The following is a 13,325-nucleotide window of genomic DNA, read 5'->3' as shown; positions in this document are numbered from 1 at the left end:
CCTGGGAAAAGGTCGGCATCTTCGGTGCATGTGGGTGTCTCATCTATGTTTGGGTCTAAAACATCCAGGGGTCAGGCACTGTTGTCTGGGTAAAGGTCGGCATCATCGGGGCATCCGTGGGTGTCAGAGCATCAAAACTCGTTAAATTCCCCATTGGTTGCATCAAAATTTATTGAATCCCCCCTTAATGGTATCAAAAAGCATAAACATGAATTAAAATCCCACACGCGATAACAAACTCGGCCACCAGAGGGTGAAAATGAAAAAAATGAAATGAAAAAAACAACACACGCGATACTAAACTCGGCCACCAGAGGGCGACAAAGCAAAAAGAATCCACACGCAATAACAAACTCGGCCACCAGAGGGCGTTAAATCTGGGTGCCACAGCATGCCGCATTGTAAAGCCAGGGATGGCGCTCCATTCGGCCGAAGAAAGTGTTTACAAACGGGTCTTTAAACCACTTCTTAAAAACCGGACATTTCGCGGTTTTCAACCCTGCCATAATTATCGAATTGTAGAGCCAGGGATGGTGCTCCATAATTATAGCATGTATGTTGAAACAAGTAATATCTTAATATAAAAATGTCCCATATGGTCTAGCGGTCAGGATTCCTGGTTTTCACCCAGGCGGCCAGGGTTCAACTCCCGGTATGGGAATTAGGTTTTAATATGATTCTAGCGAATGTCAAAAAATGGAATTGTCATTTCAAAAAAATTGCCATAGTCGTACTATTTTTTGTCAAAAAATATCTTCAAAAGTATTTCAGGAAAAAAAGTCGTAGTTTACAATACCAAAAGAAAAGTTATAGTATTATGTTTAAATTCATTTTTAAAACAACATTCAAATCATAGTATGTATGTTGAAACATGTAATATCTCAATATATAAATGTCCCATATGGTCTAGCGGTCAGGATTCCTGGTTTTCACCCAGGCGGCCCGGGTTCAACTCCCGGTATGGGAATTAGGTTTTAATATGATTCTATGACCATATGTCAAAAAATGGAATTGTCATGTCAAAAAAATTGCTATAGTCGATCTAGATTTCGTCAAAAGTATTTCAAGAAAAAAAGTTGTGGTTTACAATACCAAAAGAAAAGTTATAGTATCATATTTAAAAGCAATTTTAAATGAACATAACAATTATAGCATGTATGTTGGAACAAGTAATATCTGAATATATAAATGTCCCATATGGTCTAGCGGTCAGGATTCCTGGTTTTCACCCAGGCGGCCCGGGTTCAACTCCCGGTATGGGAATTATGTTTTAATATGATTCTAGCGAATATGTCAAAAAATGGAATTGTCATGTCAAAAAAATTGCCATAGTCTTTCTATTTTTTGTCAAAAAATATCTTCAAAAGTATTTCAGGAAAAAAAGTCGGAGTTTACAATACCAAAAGAAAAGTTATAGTATTATGTTTAAATTCATTTTTAAAACAACATTCAAATGATAGTATTTATGTTGAAATAAGTAATATCTGAATGTATAAATGTCCCATATGGTCTAGCGGTCAGGATTCCTGGTTTTCACCCAGGCGGCCAGGGTTCAACTCCCAGTATGGGAATTAGGTTTTAATATGATTCTAGCCCATATGTAAAAAAATGGAATTGTCATGTCCAAAAAATTGCCATAGTCGTTCTATTTTTTGTCAAAAGTATTTCAAGAAAAAAAAGTCGTGGTTTACAATATCAAAAGAAATGTTATAGCATTATGTTTTAAATTCAATTTTAAAACAACATTCAAATCATAGTATGTATGTTGAAACAAGTAATATCTGAATATATAAATTGGCCATATGGTCTAACGGTCAGGATTCCTGGTTTTCACCCAGGCGGCCCGGGTTCAACTCCCGATATGGGAATTAAGTTTTAATATGATTCTAGCGAATATGTCAAAAAATGGAAATGTCATGTCAAAAAAATTGCCATAGTCGTTTTACATTTTGTCAAAAAATATCTTCAAAAGTATTTCCGGAAAAAAAGTCGTAGATTAGAATACCAAAAGAAAAGTTATAGTATCATTTTTAAAAGCAATTTTAAATGAACATAACAATTATAGCATGTATGTTGGAAAAATTAATATCTGAGTGTATAAATGTCCCATATGGTCTAGCGGTCCCATATGGTCTAGCGGTCAGGATTCCTGGTTTTCACCCAGGCGGCCTGGGTTCAACTCCCGGTATGGGAATTAGGTTTTAATATGATTCTTAATAGCGAATATGTCAAAAAATGGAATTGTCATGTCAAAAAAATTGCCATAGTCGTTCTAGATTTCGTCAAAAGTATTTCAAGAAAAAAAGTTGTGGTTTACAATACCAAAAGAAAAGTTATAGTATCATATTTAAAAGCAATTTTAAATGAACATAACAATTATAGCATGTATGTTGGAACAAGTAATATCTGAATATATAAATGTCCCATATGGTCTAGCGGTCAGGATTCCTGGTTTTCACCCAGGCGGCCCGGGTTCAACTCCCGGTATGGGAATTATGTTTTAATATGATTCTAGCGAATATGTCAAAAAATGGAATTGTCATGTCAAAAAAATTGCCATAGTCTTTCTATTTTTTGTCAAAAAATATCTTCAAAAGTATTTCAGGAAAAAAAGTCGTAGTTTACAATACCAAAAGAAAAGTTATAGTATTATGTTTAAATTCATTTTTAAAACAACATTCAAATGATAGTATTTATGTTGAAATAAGTAATATCTGAATGTATAAATGTCCCATATGGTCTAGCGGTCAGGATTCCTGGTTTTCACCCAGGCGGCCAGGGTTCAACTCCCGGTATGGGAATTAGGTTTTAATATGATTCTAGCGAATGTCAAAAATGGAACTGTCATGTCAAAAAAATTGCCATAGTCGTTCTATTGTTTGTCAAAAAATATCTTCAAAAGTATTTCACGAAAAAAAGTCGTAGTTTACAATACCAAAAGAAAAGTTATAGTATTATGTTCAAATTCAATTTTAAAACAACATTCAAATAATAGTGTGTATGTTGAAAGAAGTAATATCTAGATATATAAATGTCCCATATTGTCTAGCGGTCAGGATTCCTGGTTTTCACCCAGGTGGCCCGGGTTCAACTCCCAGTATGGGAATTAGGTTTTAATATGATTCTAGCCCATATGTAAAAAAATGGAATTGTCATGTCCAAAAAATTGCCATAGTCGTTCTATTTTTTGTCAAAAGTATTTCAAGAAAAAAAAGTCGTGGTTTACAATATCAAAAGAAATGTTATAGCATTATGTTTTAAATTCAATTTTAAAACAACATTCAAATCATAGTATGTATGTTGAAACAAGTAATATCTGAATATATAAATTGGCCATATGGTCTAACGGTCAGGATTCCTGGTTTTCACCCAGGCGGCCCGGGTTCAACTCCCGATATGGGAATTAAGTTTTAATATGATTCTAGCGAATATGTCAAAAAATGGAAATGTCATGTCAAAAAAATTGCCATAGTCGTTTTACATTTTGTCAAAAAATATCTTCAAAAGTATTTCCGGAAAAAAAGTCGTAGATTAGAATACCAAAAGAAAAGTTATAGTATCATTTTTAAAAGCAATTTTAAATGAACATAACAATTATAGCATGTATGTTGGAAAAATTAATATCTGAGTGTATAAATGTCCCATATGGTCTAGCGGTCCCATATGGTCTAGCGGTCAGGATTCCTGGTTTTCACCCAGGCGGCCTGGGTTCAACTCCCGGTATGGGAATTAGGTTTTAATATGATTCTTAATAGCGAATATGTCAACAAATGGAAATGTCATGTCAAAAAAATTGCCATAGTCGTTTTACATTTTGTCAAAAAATATCTTCAAAAGTATTTCCGGAAAAAAAGTCGTAGATTAGAATACCAAAAGAAAAGTTATAGTATTATGTTTTAAAACAACATTCAAATCATAGTATGTATGTTGAAACAAGTAATATCTGAATGTATAAATGTCCCATATGGTCTAGCGGTCAGGATTCCTGGTTTTCACCCAGGCGGCCCGGGTTCAACTCCCGGTATGGGAATTAGTTTTTAATATGATTCTAGTGAATATGTCAAAAAATGGAAATGTCATGTAAAAAAAATTGCCATAGTCGTTTTACATTTTGTCAAAAAATATCTTCAAAAGTATTTCCGGAAAAAAAGTCGTAGATTAGAATACCAAAAGAAAAGTTATAGTATTATGTTTTAAAACAACATTCAAATCATAGTATGTATGTTGAAACAAGTAATATCTCAATATAAAAATGTCCCATATGGTCTAGGGGTCAGGATTCCTTGTTTTCACCCAGGCGGCCCGGGTTCAACTCCCGGTATGGGAATTAGGTTTTAATAAGATTCTAGCGAATATCAAAAAATGGAACTGTCATGTCAAAAAAATTGCCATAGTCGTTCTATTTTTTGTCAAAAGTATTTCAAGAAAAAAAAGTCGTGGTTTACAATACCAAAAGAAAAGTTATAGTATTATGTTTTAAATTCAATTTTAAAACAACATTCAAATCATAGTATGTATGTTGAAACAAGTAATATCTGAATATATAAATGTCCCATATGGTCTAGTGATCAGGATTCCTCGTTTTCTCCCAGGCGACACGGGTTCAACTCCCGGTATGGGAATTAGGTTTTAATATGATTCTAGCGAATGTCAAAAAATGGAATTGTCATATCAAAAAAATTGCCATAGTCGTTCTACATTTTGTCAAAAAATATCTTCAAAAGTATTTCCGGAAAAAAAGTCGTGGTTTACAATACCAAAAGAAAAGTTATAGTATTATGTTTTAAATTCAATTTTAAAACAACATTCAAATCATAGTATGTATGTTGAAACATGTAATATCTGAATATATAAATGTCCCATATGGTCTAGCGGTCAGGATTCCTGGTTTTCACCCAGGGGGCCCTGGTTCAACTCCCGGTATGGGAATTAGGTTTTAATATGATTCTAGCGAATATGTCAACAAATGGAAATGTCATGTCAAAAAAATTGCCATAGTCGTTTTACATTTTGTCAAAAAATATCTTCAAAAGTATTTCCGGAAAAAAAGTCGTAGATTAGAATACCAAAAGAAAAGTTATAGTATTATGTTTTAAAACAACATTAAAATCTCAGTATGTATGTTGAAACAAGTAATATCTCAATATAAAAATGTCCCATATGGTCTAGCGGTCAGGATTCCTGGTTTTCACCCAGACGGCCCGGGTTCAACTCCCGGTATGGGAATTAGGTTTTAATATGATTCTAGCGAATATGTCAAAAAATGGAAATGTCATGTAAAAAAAATTGCCATAGTTGTTTTACATTTTGTCAAAAAATATCTTCAAAAGTATTTCCGGAAAAAAAGTCCATCCATCCATCCATCCATCCATTTTCAATACCGCTTATCCTCATTAGGGTCGCGGGGCGCTGGAGCCTATCCCAGCTGCCTGGACAGGCCGCCAGTCCATCGAGGGCACATGTAGGGACATACAACCATTCACTCTCACATTCACACCTATGGGCAATTTAGAGATCAATTAACCTGCAGCATGTCTTTGGACTGTGGGAGGAAGCCGGAGAGCCCGGAGAGAACCCACGCTGCCACGGGGAGAACATGCAAACTCCACACAGAAGGACCGCTCCGACCGGGAATCGAACCCGCGGCCCTCTTGCTGTGAGGCGACTGTGCTAGCCACTACACCACCGTGCAGCCCGGAAAAAAAGTCGTAGATTAGAATACCAAAAGAAAAGTTATAGTATTATGTTTTAAAACAACATTCAAATCATAGTATGTATGTTGAAACAAGTAATATCTCAATATAAAAATGTCCCATATGGTCTAGCGGTCAGGATTCCTGGTTTTCACTCAGGCGGCCCGGGTTCAACTCCCGGTATGGGAATTAGGTTTTAATATTATTCTAGCGAATATGTCAAAAAATGGAACTGTCATGTCAAAAAAATTGCCATAGTCGTTCTATTTTTTGTCAAAAGTATTTCAAGAAAAAAAAGTCGTAGTTTACAATACCAAAAGAAAAGTTATAGTATTATGTTTTAAAACAACATTCAAATCATAGTATGTATGTTGAAACATGTAATATCTGAATATATGAATGTCCCATATGGTCTAGCGGTCAGGATTCCTGGTTTTCACCCATGCGGCCCGGGTTCAACTCCTGGTATGGGAATTAGGTTTTAATATGATTCTAGGGAATATGTCAAAAAATGGAAATGTCATGTAAAAAAAATTGCCATAGTCGTTTTACATTTTGTCAAAAAATATCTTCAAAAGTATTTCCGGAAAAAAAGTCGGAGTTTACAATACCAAAAGAAAAGTTATAGTATTATGTTTAAATTCATTTTTAAAACAACATTCAAATCATAGTATGTATGTTGAAACAAGTAATATCTGAATGTATAAATGTCCCATATGGTCTAGTGGTCAGGATTCCTGGTTTTCACCCAGGCGGCCCGGGTTCAACTCCTGGTATGGGAATTAGGTTTTAATATGATTCTAGCGAATATGTCAAAAAATGGAAATGTCATGTAAAAAAAATTGCCATAGTCGTTCTCCACTTTGTCAAAAAATATCTTCAAAAGTATTTCCGGAAAAAAAGTCGGAGTTTACAATACCAAAAGAAAAGTTATAGTATTATGTTTAAATTCATTTTTAAAACAACATTCAAATCATAGTATGTATGTTGAAACAAGTAATATCTGAATGTATAAATGTCCCATATGGTCTAGTGGTCAGGATTCCTGGTTTTCACCCAGGCGGCCCGGGTTCAACTCCCGGTATGGGAATTAGGTTTTAATATGATTCTAGCGAATATGTCAAAAAATGGAAATGTCATGTAAAAAAAATTGCCATAGTCGTTTTACATTTTGTCAAAAAATATCTTCAAAAGTATTTCCGGAAAAAAAGTCGGAGTTTACAATACCAAAAGAAAAGTTATAGTATTATGTTTAAATTCATTTTTAAAACAACATTCAAATCATAGTATGTATGTTGAAACAAGTAATATCTGAATGTATAAATGTCCCATATGGTCTAGTGGTCAGGATTCCTGGTTTTCACCCAGGCGGCCCGGGTTCAACTCCTGGTATGGGAATTAGGTTTTAATATGATTCTAGCGAATATGTCAAAAAATGGAAATGTCATGTAAAAAAAATTGCCATAGTCGTTCTCCACTTTGTCAAAAAATATCTTCAAAAGTATTTCCGGAAAAAAAGTCGGAGTTTACAATACCAAAAGAAAAGTTATAGTATTATGTTTAAATTCATTTTTAAAACAACATTCAAATCATAGTATGTATGTTGAAACAAGTAATATCTGAATGTATAAATGTCCCATATGGTCTAGTGGTCAGGATTCCTGGTTTTCACCCAGGCGGCCCGGGTTCAACTCCCGGTATGGGAATTAGGTTTTAATATGATTCTAGCGAATATGTCAAAAAATGGAAATGTCATGTAAAAAAAATTGCCATAGTCGTTTTACATTTTGTCAAAAAATATCTTCAAAAGTATTTCCGGAAAAAAAGTCGGAGTTTACAATACCAAAAGAAAAGTTATAGTATTATGTTTAAATTCATTTTTAAAACAACATTCAAATCATAGTATGTATGTTGAAACAAGTAATATCTGAATGTATAAATGTCCCATATGGTCTAGTGGTCAGGATTCCTGGTTTTCACCCAGGCGGCCCGGGTTCAACTCCTGGTATGGGAATTAGGTTTTAATATGATTCTAGCGAATATGTCAAAAAATGGAAATGTCATGTAAAAAAAATTGCCATAGTCGTTCTCCACTTTGTCAAAAAATATCTTCAAAAGTATTTCCGGAAAAAAAGTCGGAGTTTACAATACCAAAAAAAAAGTTATAGTATTATGTTTAAATTCATTTTTAAAACAACATTCAAATCATAGTATGTATGTTGAAACAAGTAATATCTGAATGTATAAATGTCCCATATGGTCTAGTGGTCAGGATTCCTGGTTTTCACCCAGGCGGCCCGGGTTCAACTCCCGGTATGGGAATTAGGTTTTAATATGATTCTAGCGAATATGTCAACAAATGGAAATGTCATGTCAAAACAATTGCCATAGTCGTTTTACATTTTGTCAAAAAATATCTTCAAAAGTATTTCCGGAAAAAAAAGTCGTAGATTAGAATACCAAAAGAAAAGTTATAGTATTATGTTTTAAAACAACATTCAAATCATAGTATGTATGTTGAAACAAGTAATATCTCAATATAAAAATGTCCCATATGGTCTAGCGGTCAGGATTCCTGGTTTTCACTCAGGTGGCCCGGGTTCAACTCCCGGTATGGGAATTAGGTTTTAATATGATTCTAGCGAATATGTCAAAAAATGGAACTGTCATGTCAAAAAAATTGCCATAGTCGTTTTACATTTTGTCAAAAAATATCTTCAAAAGTATTTCCGGAAAAAAAGTCGTAGATTAGAATACCAAAAGAAAAGTTATAGTATTATGTTTTAAAACAACATTAAAATCTCAGTATGTATGTTGAAACAAGTAATATCTCAATATAAAAATGTCCCATATGGTCTAGCGGTCAGGATTCCTGGTTTTCACCCAGACGGCCCGGGTTCAACTCCCGGTATGGGAATTAGGTTTTAATATGATTCTAGCGAATATGTCAAAAAATGGAAATGTCATGTAAAAAAAATTGCCATAGTTGTTTTACATTTTGTCAAAAAATATCTTCAAAAGTATTTCCGGAAAAAAAGTCCATCCATCCATCCATTTTCAATACCGCTTATCCTCATTAGGGTCGCGGGGCGCTGGAGCCTATCCCAGCTGCCTGGACAGGCCGCCAGTCCATCGAGGGCACATGTAGGGACATACAACCATTCACTCTCACATTCACACCTATGGGCAATTTAGAGATCAATTAACCTGCAGCATGTCTTTGGACTGTGGGAGGAAGCCGGAGAGCCCGGAGAGAACCCACGCTGCCACGGGGAGAACATGCAAACTCCACACAGAAGGACCGCTCCGACCGGGAATCGAACCCGCGGCCCTCTTGCTGTGAGGCGACTGTGCTAGCCACTACACCACCGTGCAGCCCGGAAAAAAAGTCGTAGATTAGAATACCAAAAGAAAAGTTATAGTATTATGTTTTAAAACAACATTCAAATCATAGTATGTATGTTGAAACAAGTAATATCTCAATATAAAAATGTCCCATATGGTCTAGCGGTCAGGATTCCTGGTTTTCACTCAGGCGGCCCGGGTTCAACTCCCGGTATGGGAATTAGGTTTTAATATTATTCTAGCGAATATGTCAAAAAATGGAACTGTCATGTCAAAAAAATTGCCATAGTCGTTCTATTTTTTGTCAAAAGTATTTCAAGAAAAAAAAGTCGTAGTTTACAATACCAAAAGAAAAGTTATAGTATTATGTTTTAAAACAACATTCAAATCATAGTATGTATGTTGAAACATGTAATATCTGAATATATGAATGTCCCATATGGTCTAGCGGTCAGGATTCCTGGTTTTCACCCATGCGGCCCGGGTTCAACTCCTGGTATGGGAATTAGGTTTTAATATGATTCTAGCGAATATGTCAAAAAATGGAAATGTCATGTAAAAAAAATTGCCATAGTCGTTTTACATTTTGTCAAAAAATATCTTCAAAAGTATTTCCGGAAAAAAAGTCGGAGTTTACAATACCAAAAGAAAAGTTATAGTATTATGTTTAAATTCATTTTTAAAACAACATTCAAATCATAGTATGTATGTTGAAACAAGTAATATCTGAATGTATAAATGTCCCATATGGTCTAGTGGTCAGGATTCCTGGTTTTCACCCAGGCGGCCCGGGTTCAACTCCTGGTATGGGAATTAGGTTTTAATATGATTCTAGCGAATATGTCAAAAAATGGAAATGTCATGTAAAAAAAATTGCCATTGTCGTTCTCCACTTTGTCAAAAAATATCTTCAAAAGTATTTCCGGAAAAAAAGTCGGAGTTTACAATACCAAAAGAAAAGTTATAGTATTATGTTTAAATTCATTTTTAAAACAACATTCAAATCATAGTATGTATGTTGAAACAAGTAATATCTGAATGTATAAATGTCCCATATGGTCTAGTGGTCAGGATTCCTGGTTTTCACCCAGGCGTCCCGGGTTCAACTCCCGGTATGGGAATTAGGTTTTAATATGATTCTAGCGAATATGTCAACAAATGGAAATGTCATGTCAAAAAAATTGCCATAGTCGTTTTACATTTTGTCAAAAAATATCTTCAAAAGTATTTCCGGAAAAAAAGTCGTAGATTAGAATACCAAAAGAAAAGTTATAGTATTATGTTTTAAAACAACATTCAAATCATAGTATGTATGTTGAAACAAGTAATATCTCAATATAAAAATGACCCATATGGTCTAGCCGTCAGGATTCCTTGTTTTCACCCAGGCGGCCCGGGTTCAACTCCCGGTATGGGAATTAGGTTTTAATAAGATTCTAGCGAATATCAAAAAATGGAACTGTCATGTCAAAAAAATTGCCATAGTCGTTCTATTTTTTGTCAAAAAATATCTTCAAAAGTATTTCCGGAAAAAAAGTCGTAGTTTACAATACCAAAAGAAAAGTTATAGTATTATGTTTTAAATTCAATTTTAAAACAACATTCAAATCATAGTATGTATGTTGAAACATGTAATATCTGAATATATAAATGTCCCATATGGTCTAGCGGTCAGGATTCCTGGTTTTCACCCAGGCGGCCCGGGTTCAACTCCCGGTATGGGAATTAGGTTTTAATATGATTCTAGCGAATATGTCAAAAAATGGAAATGTCATGTAAAAAAAATTGCCATAGTCGTTTTACATTTTGTCAAAAAATATCTTCAAAAGTATTTCCGGAAAAAAAGTCGTAGATTAGAATACCAAAAGAAAAGTTATAGTATTATGTTTTAAAACAACATTCAAATCATAGTATGTATGTTGAAACATGTAATATCTGAATATATGAATGTCCCATATGGTCTAGCGGTCAGGATTCCTGGTTTTCAACCATGCGGCCCGGGTTCAACTCCTGGTATGGGAATTAGGTTTTAATATGATTCTAGCGAATATGTCAAAAAATGGAAATGTCATGTAAAAAAAATTGCCATAGTCGTTTTACATTTTGTCAAAAAATATCTTCAAAAGTATTTCCGGAAAAAAAGTCGTAGATTAGAATACCAAAAGAAAAGTTATAGTATTATGTTTAAATTCATTTTTAAAACAACATTCAAATCATAGTATGTATGTTGAAACAAGTAATATCTGAATATATAAATGTCCCATATGGTCTAGTGATCAGGATTCCTTGTTTTCACCCAGGCGACCCGGGTTCAACTCCCGGTATGGGAATTAGGTTTTATAAATTATTCTAGCGAATATGTCAAAAAATGGAACTGTCATGTCAAAAAAATTGCCATAGTCGTTCTATTTTTTGTCAAATGCATTTCAAGAAAAAAAAGTCGGAGTTTACAATACCAAAAGAAAAGTTATAGTATTATGTTTTAAATTCAATTTTAAAACAACATTCAAATCATAGTATGTATGTTGAAACATATAATATCTGAATATATAAATGTCCCATATGGTCTAGCGGTCAGGATTCCTGGTTTTCACCCAGGCGGCTCGGGTTCAACTCCCGGTATGGGAATTAGGTTTTAATATTATTCTAGCGAATATGTCAAAAAATGGAACTGTCATGTCAAAAAAATTGCCATAGTCGTTCTATTTTTTGTCAAAAGTATTTCAAGAAAAAAAAGTCGTAGTTTACAATACCAAAAGAAAAGTTATAGTATTATGTTTTAAAACAACATTCAAATCATAGTATGTATGTTGAAACATGTAATATCTGAATATATGAATGTCCCATATGGTCTAGCGGTCAGGATTTCTGGTTTTCACCCATGCGGCCCGGGTTCAACTCCTGGTATGGGAATTAGGTTTTAATATGATTCTAGCGAATATGTCAAAAAATGGAAATGTCATGTAAAAAAAATTGCCATAGTCGTTTTACATTTTGTCAAAAAATATCTTCAAAAGTATTTCCGGAAAAAAAGTCGTAGATTAGAATACCAAACGAAAAGTTATAGTATTATGTTTTAAAACAACATTCAAATCATAGTATGTATGTTGAAACATGTAATATCTGAATATATGAATGTCCCATATGGTCTAGCGGTCAGGATTCCTGGTTTTCAACCATGCGGCCCGGGTTCAACTCCTGGTATGGGAATTAGGTTTTAATATGATTCTAGCGAATATGTCAAAAAATGGAAATGTCATGTAAAAAAAATTGCCATAGTCGTTCTCCACTTTTGTCAAAAAATATCTTCAAAAGTATTTCCGGAAAAAAAGTCGGAGTTTACAATACCAAAAGCAAAGTTATAGTATTATGTTTAAATTCATTTTTAAAACAACATTCAAATCATAGTATGTATGTTGAAACAAGTAATATCTGAATGTATAAATGTCCCATATGGTCTAGTGGTCAGGATTCCTGGTTTTCACCCAGGCGGCCCGGGTTCAACTCCCGGTATGGGAATTAGGTTTTAATATGATTCTAGCGAATATGTCAACAAATGGAAATGTCATGTCAAAAAAATTGCCATAGTCGTTTACATTTTGTCAAAAATATCTTCAAAAGTATTTCCGGAAAAAAAGTCGTAGTTTACAATACCAAAAGAAAAGTTATAGTATTATGTTTAAATTCAATTTTAAAACAACATTCAAATCATAGTATGTATGTTGAAACAAGTAATATCTCAATATAAAAATGTCCCATATGGTCTAGCGGTCAGGATTCCTGGTTTTCACTCAGGCGGCCCGGGTTCAACTCCCGGTATGGGAATTAGGTTTTATAAATTATTCTAGCGAATATGTCAAAAAATGGAACTGTCATGTCAAAAAAATTGCCATAGTCGTTCTATTTTTTGTCAAATGCATTTCAAGAAAAAAAGTCGGAGTTTACAATACCAAAAGAAAAGTTATAGTATTATGTTTAAATTCATTTTTAAAACAACATTCAAATCATAGTATGTATGTTGAAACAAGTAATATCTCAATATAAAATGTCCCATATGGTCTAGCGGTCAGGATTCCTGGTTTTCACCCAGGCGGCCAGGGTTCAACTCCTGGTATGGGAATTAGGTTTTAATATGATTCTAGCGAATGTCAAAAAATGGAATTGTCATGTCAAAAAAATTGCCATAGTCGTTCCATTTTTTGTCAAAAGTATTTCAAGAAAAAAAAGTCGTAGTTTACAATACCAAAAGAAAAGTTATAGTATTATGTTTTAAAACAACATTCAAAT

At 33.9% G+C, this 13,325-nt stretch overlaps 35 non-coding genes across 35 annotated transcripts; all 35 read left to right on the top strand.

Annotated features, from left to right (window-relative positions):
* Positions 1-589: 589 nt before the first annotated feature.
* trnae-uuc lies at positions 590-661 on the top strand. Its single transcript has one exon. It is a non-coding gene; the product is annotated as a tRNA-Glu (tRNA).
* A 234-nt stretch (positions 662-895) lies between these two features.
* trnae-uuc lies at positions 896-967 on the top strand. Its single transcript has one exon. It is a non-coding gene; the product is annotated as a tRNA-Glu (tRNA).
* Positions 968-1,191: 224 nt separating this feature from the next.
* On the top strand, positions 1,192-1,263 carry trnae-uuc. Its single transcript has one exon. It is a non-coding gene; the product is annotated as a tRNA-Glu (tRNA).
* Positions 1,264-1,499: 236 nt separating this feature from the next.
* On the top strand, positions 1,500-1,571 carry trnae-uuc. The gene has a single exon. It is a non-coding gene; the product is annotated as a tRNA-Glu (tRNA).
* A 551-nt stretch (positions 1,572-2,122) lies between these two features.
* trnae-uuc lies at positions 2,123-2,194 on the top strand. The gene has a single exon. It is a non-coding gene; the product is annotated as a tRNA-Glu (tRNA).
* A 227-nt stretch (positions 2,195-2,421) lies between these two features.
* On the top strand, positions 2,422-2,493 carry trnae-uuc. The gene has a single exon. It is a non-coding gene; the product is annotated as a tRNA-Glu (tRNA).
* Positions 2,494-2,729: 236 nt separating this feature from the next.
* On the top strand, positions 2,730-2,801 carry trnae-uuc. Its single transcript has one exon. It is a non-coding gene; the product is annotated as a tRNA-Glu (tRNA).
* Positions 2,802-3,034: 233 nt separating this feature from the next.
* Positions 3,035-3,106, top strand: trnae-uuc. The gene has a single exon. It is a non-coding gene; the product is annotated as a tRNA-Glu (tRNA).
* Positions 3,107-3,657: 551 nt separating this feature from the next.
* On the top strand, positions 3,658-3,729 carry trnae-uuc. Its single transcript has one exon. It is a non-coding gene; the product is annotated as a tRNA-Glu (tRNA).
* A 229-nt stretch (positions 3,730-3,958) lies between these two features.
* Positions 3,959-4,030, top strand: trnae-uuc. The gene has a single exon. It is a non-coding gene; the product is annotated as a tRNA-Glu (tRNA).
* Positions 4,031-4,255: 225 nt separating this feature from the next.
* Positions 4,256-4,327, top strand: trnae-uuc. The gene has a single exon. It is a non-coding gene; the product is annotated as a tRNA-Glu (tRNA).
* A 530-nt stretch (positions 4,328-4,857) lies between these two features.
* trnae-uuc lies at positions 4,858-4,929 on the top strand. The gene has a single exon. It is a non-coding gene; the product is annotated as a tRNA-Glu (tRNA).
* A 225-nt stretch (positions 4,930-5,154) lies between these two features.
* trnae-uuc lies at positions 5,155-5,226 on the top strand. Its single transcript has one exon. It is a non-coding gene; the product is annotated as a tRNA-Glu (tRNA).
* A 584-nt stretch (positions 5,227-5,810) lies between these two features.
* trnae-uuc lies at positions 5,811-5,882 on the top strand. Its single transcript has one exon. It is a non-coding gene; the product is annotated as a tRNA-Glu (tRNA).
* A 213-nt stretch (positions 5,883-6,095) lies between these two features.
* trnae-uuc lies at positions 6,096-6,167 on the top strand. Its single transcript has one exon. It is a non-coding gene; the product is annotated as a tRNA-Glu (tRNA).
* A 236-nt stretch (positions 6,168-6,403) lies between these two features.
* Positions 6,404-6,475, top strand: trnae-uuc. Its single transcript has one exon. It is a non-coding gene; the product is annotated as a tRNA-Glu (tRNA).
* A 236-nt stretch (positions 6,476-6,711) lies between these two features.
* trnae-uuc lies at positions 6,712-6,783 on the top strand. The gene has a single exon. It is a non-coding gene; the product is annotated as a tRNA-Glu (tRNA).
* Positions 6,784-7,019: 236 nt separating this feature from the next.
* On the top strand, positions 7,020-7,091 carry trnae-uuc. Its single transcript has one exon. It is a non-coding gene; the product is annotated as a tRNA-Glu (tRNA).
* A 236-nt stretch (positions 7,092-7,327) lies between these two features.
* trnae-uuc lies at positions 7,328-7,399 on the top strand. Its single transcript has one exon. It is a non-coding gene; the product is annotated as a tRNA-Glu (tRNA).
* A 236-nt stretch (positions 7,400-7,635) lies between these two features.
* Positions 7,636-7,707, top strand: trnae-uuc. The gene has a single exon. It is a non-coding gene; the product is annotated as a tRNA-Glu (tRNA).
* A 236-nt stretch (positions 7,708-7,943) lies between these two features.
* trnae-uuc lies at positions 7,944-8,015 on the top strand. The gene has a single exon. It is a non-coding gene; the product is annotated as a tRNA-Glu (tRNA).
* Positions 8,016-8,241: 226 nt separating this feature from the next.
* On the top strand, positions 8,242-8,313 carry trnae-uuc. The gene has a single exon. It is a non-coding gene; the product is annotated as a tRNA-Glu (tRNA).
* Positions 8,314-8,538: 225 nt separating this feature from the next.
* trnae-uuc lies at positions 8,539-8,610 on the top strand. Its single transcript has one exon. It is a non-coding gene; the product is annotated as a tRNA-Glu (tRNA).
* Positions 8,611-9,186: 576 nt separating this feature from the next.
* On the top strand, positions 9,187-9,258 carry trnae-uuc. Its single transcript has one exon. It is a non-coding gene; the product is annotated as a tRNA-Glu (tRNA).
* Positions 9,259-9,471: 213 nt separating this feature from the next.
* On the top strand, positions 9,472-9,543 carry trnae-uuc. Its single transcript has one exon. It is a non-coding gene; the product is annotated as a tRNA-Glu (tRNA).
* A 236-nt stretch (positions 9,544-9,779) lies between these two features.
* trnae-uuc lies at positions 9,780-9,851 on the top strand. The gene has a single exon. It is a non-coding gene; the product is annotated as a tRNA-Glu (tRNA).
* Positions 9,852-10,087: 236 nt separating this feature from the next.
* trnae-uuc lies at positions 10,088-10,159 on the top strand. Its single transcript has one exon. It is a non-coding gene; the product is annotated as a tRNA-Glu (tRNA).
* A 532-nt stretch (positions 10,160-10,691) lies between these two features.
* trnae-uuc lies at positions 10,692-10,763 on the top strand. The gene has a single exon. It is a non-coding gene; the product is annotated as a tRNA-Glu (tRNA).
* Positions 10,764-10,988: 225 nt separating this feature from the next.
* On the top strand, positions 10,989-11,060 carry trnae-uuc. The gene has a single exon. It is a non-coding gene; the product is annotated as a tRNA-Glu (tRNA).
* Positions 11,061-11,296: 236 nt separating this feature from the next.
* trnae-uuc lies at positions 11,297-11,368 on the top strand. Its single transcript has one exon. It is a non-coding gene; the product is annotated as a tRNA-Glu (tRNA).
* Positions 11,369-11,594: 226 nt separating this feature from the next.
* trnae-uuc lies at positions 11,595-11,666 on the top strand. The gene has a single exon. It is a non-coding gene; the product is annotated as a tRNA-Glu (tRNA).
* A 510-nt stretch (positions 11,667-12,176) lies between these two features.
* Positions 12,177-12,248, top strand: trnae-uuc. Its single transcript has one exon. It is a non-coding gene; the product is annotated as a tRNA-Glu (tRNA).
* Positions 12,249-12,485: 237 nt separating this feature from the next.
* On the top strand, positions 12,486-12,557 carry trnae-uuc. Its single transcript has one exon. It is a non-coding gene; the product is annotated as a tRNA-Glu (tRNA).
* Positions 12,558-12,791: 234 nt separating this feature from the next.
* Positions 12,792-12,863, top strand: trnae-uuc. The gene has a single exon. It is a non-coding gene; the product is annotated as a tRNA-Glu (tRNA).
* Positions 12,864-13,086: 223 nt separating this feature from the next.
* Positions 13,087-13,158, top strand: trnae-uuc. The gene has a single exon. It is a non-coding gene; the product is annotated as a tRNA-Glu (tRNA).
* Positions 13,159-13,325: the final 167 nt, after the last annotated feature.

Source organism: Cyclopterus lumpus, chromosome 12 (assembly GCF_009769545.1).
Source record: "Cyclopterus lumpus isolate fCycLum1 chromosome 12, fCycLum1.pri, whole genome shotgun sequence".
Lineage (NCBI taxonomy): Eukaryota > Metazoa > Chordata > Actinopteri > Perciformes > Cyclopteridae > Cyclopterus > Cyclopterus lumpus.
This window is presented reverse-complemented; position numbering and strand designations above follow the sequence as displayed.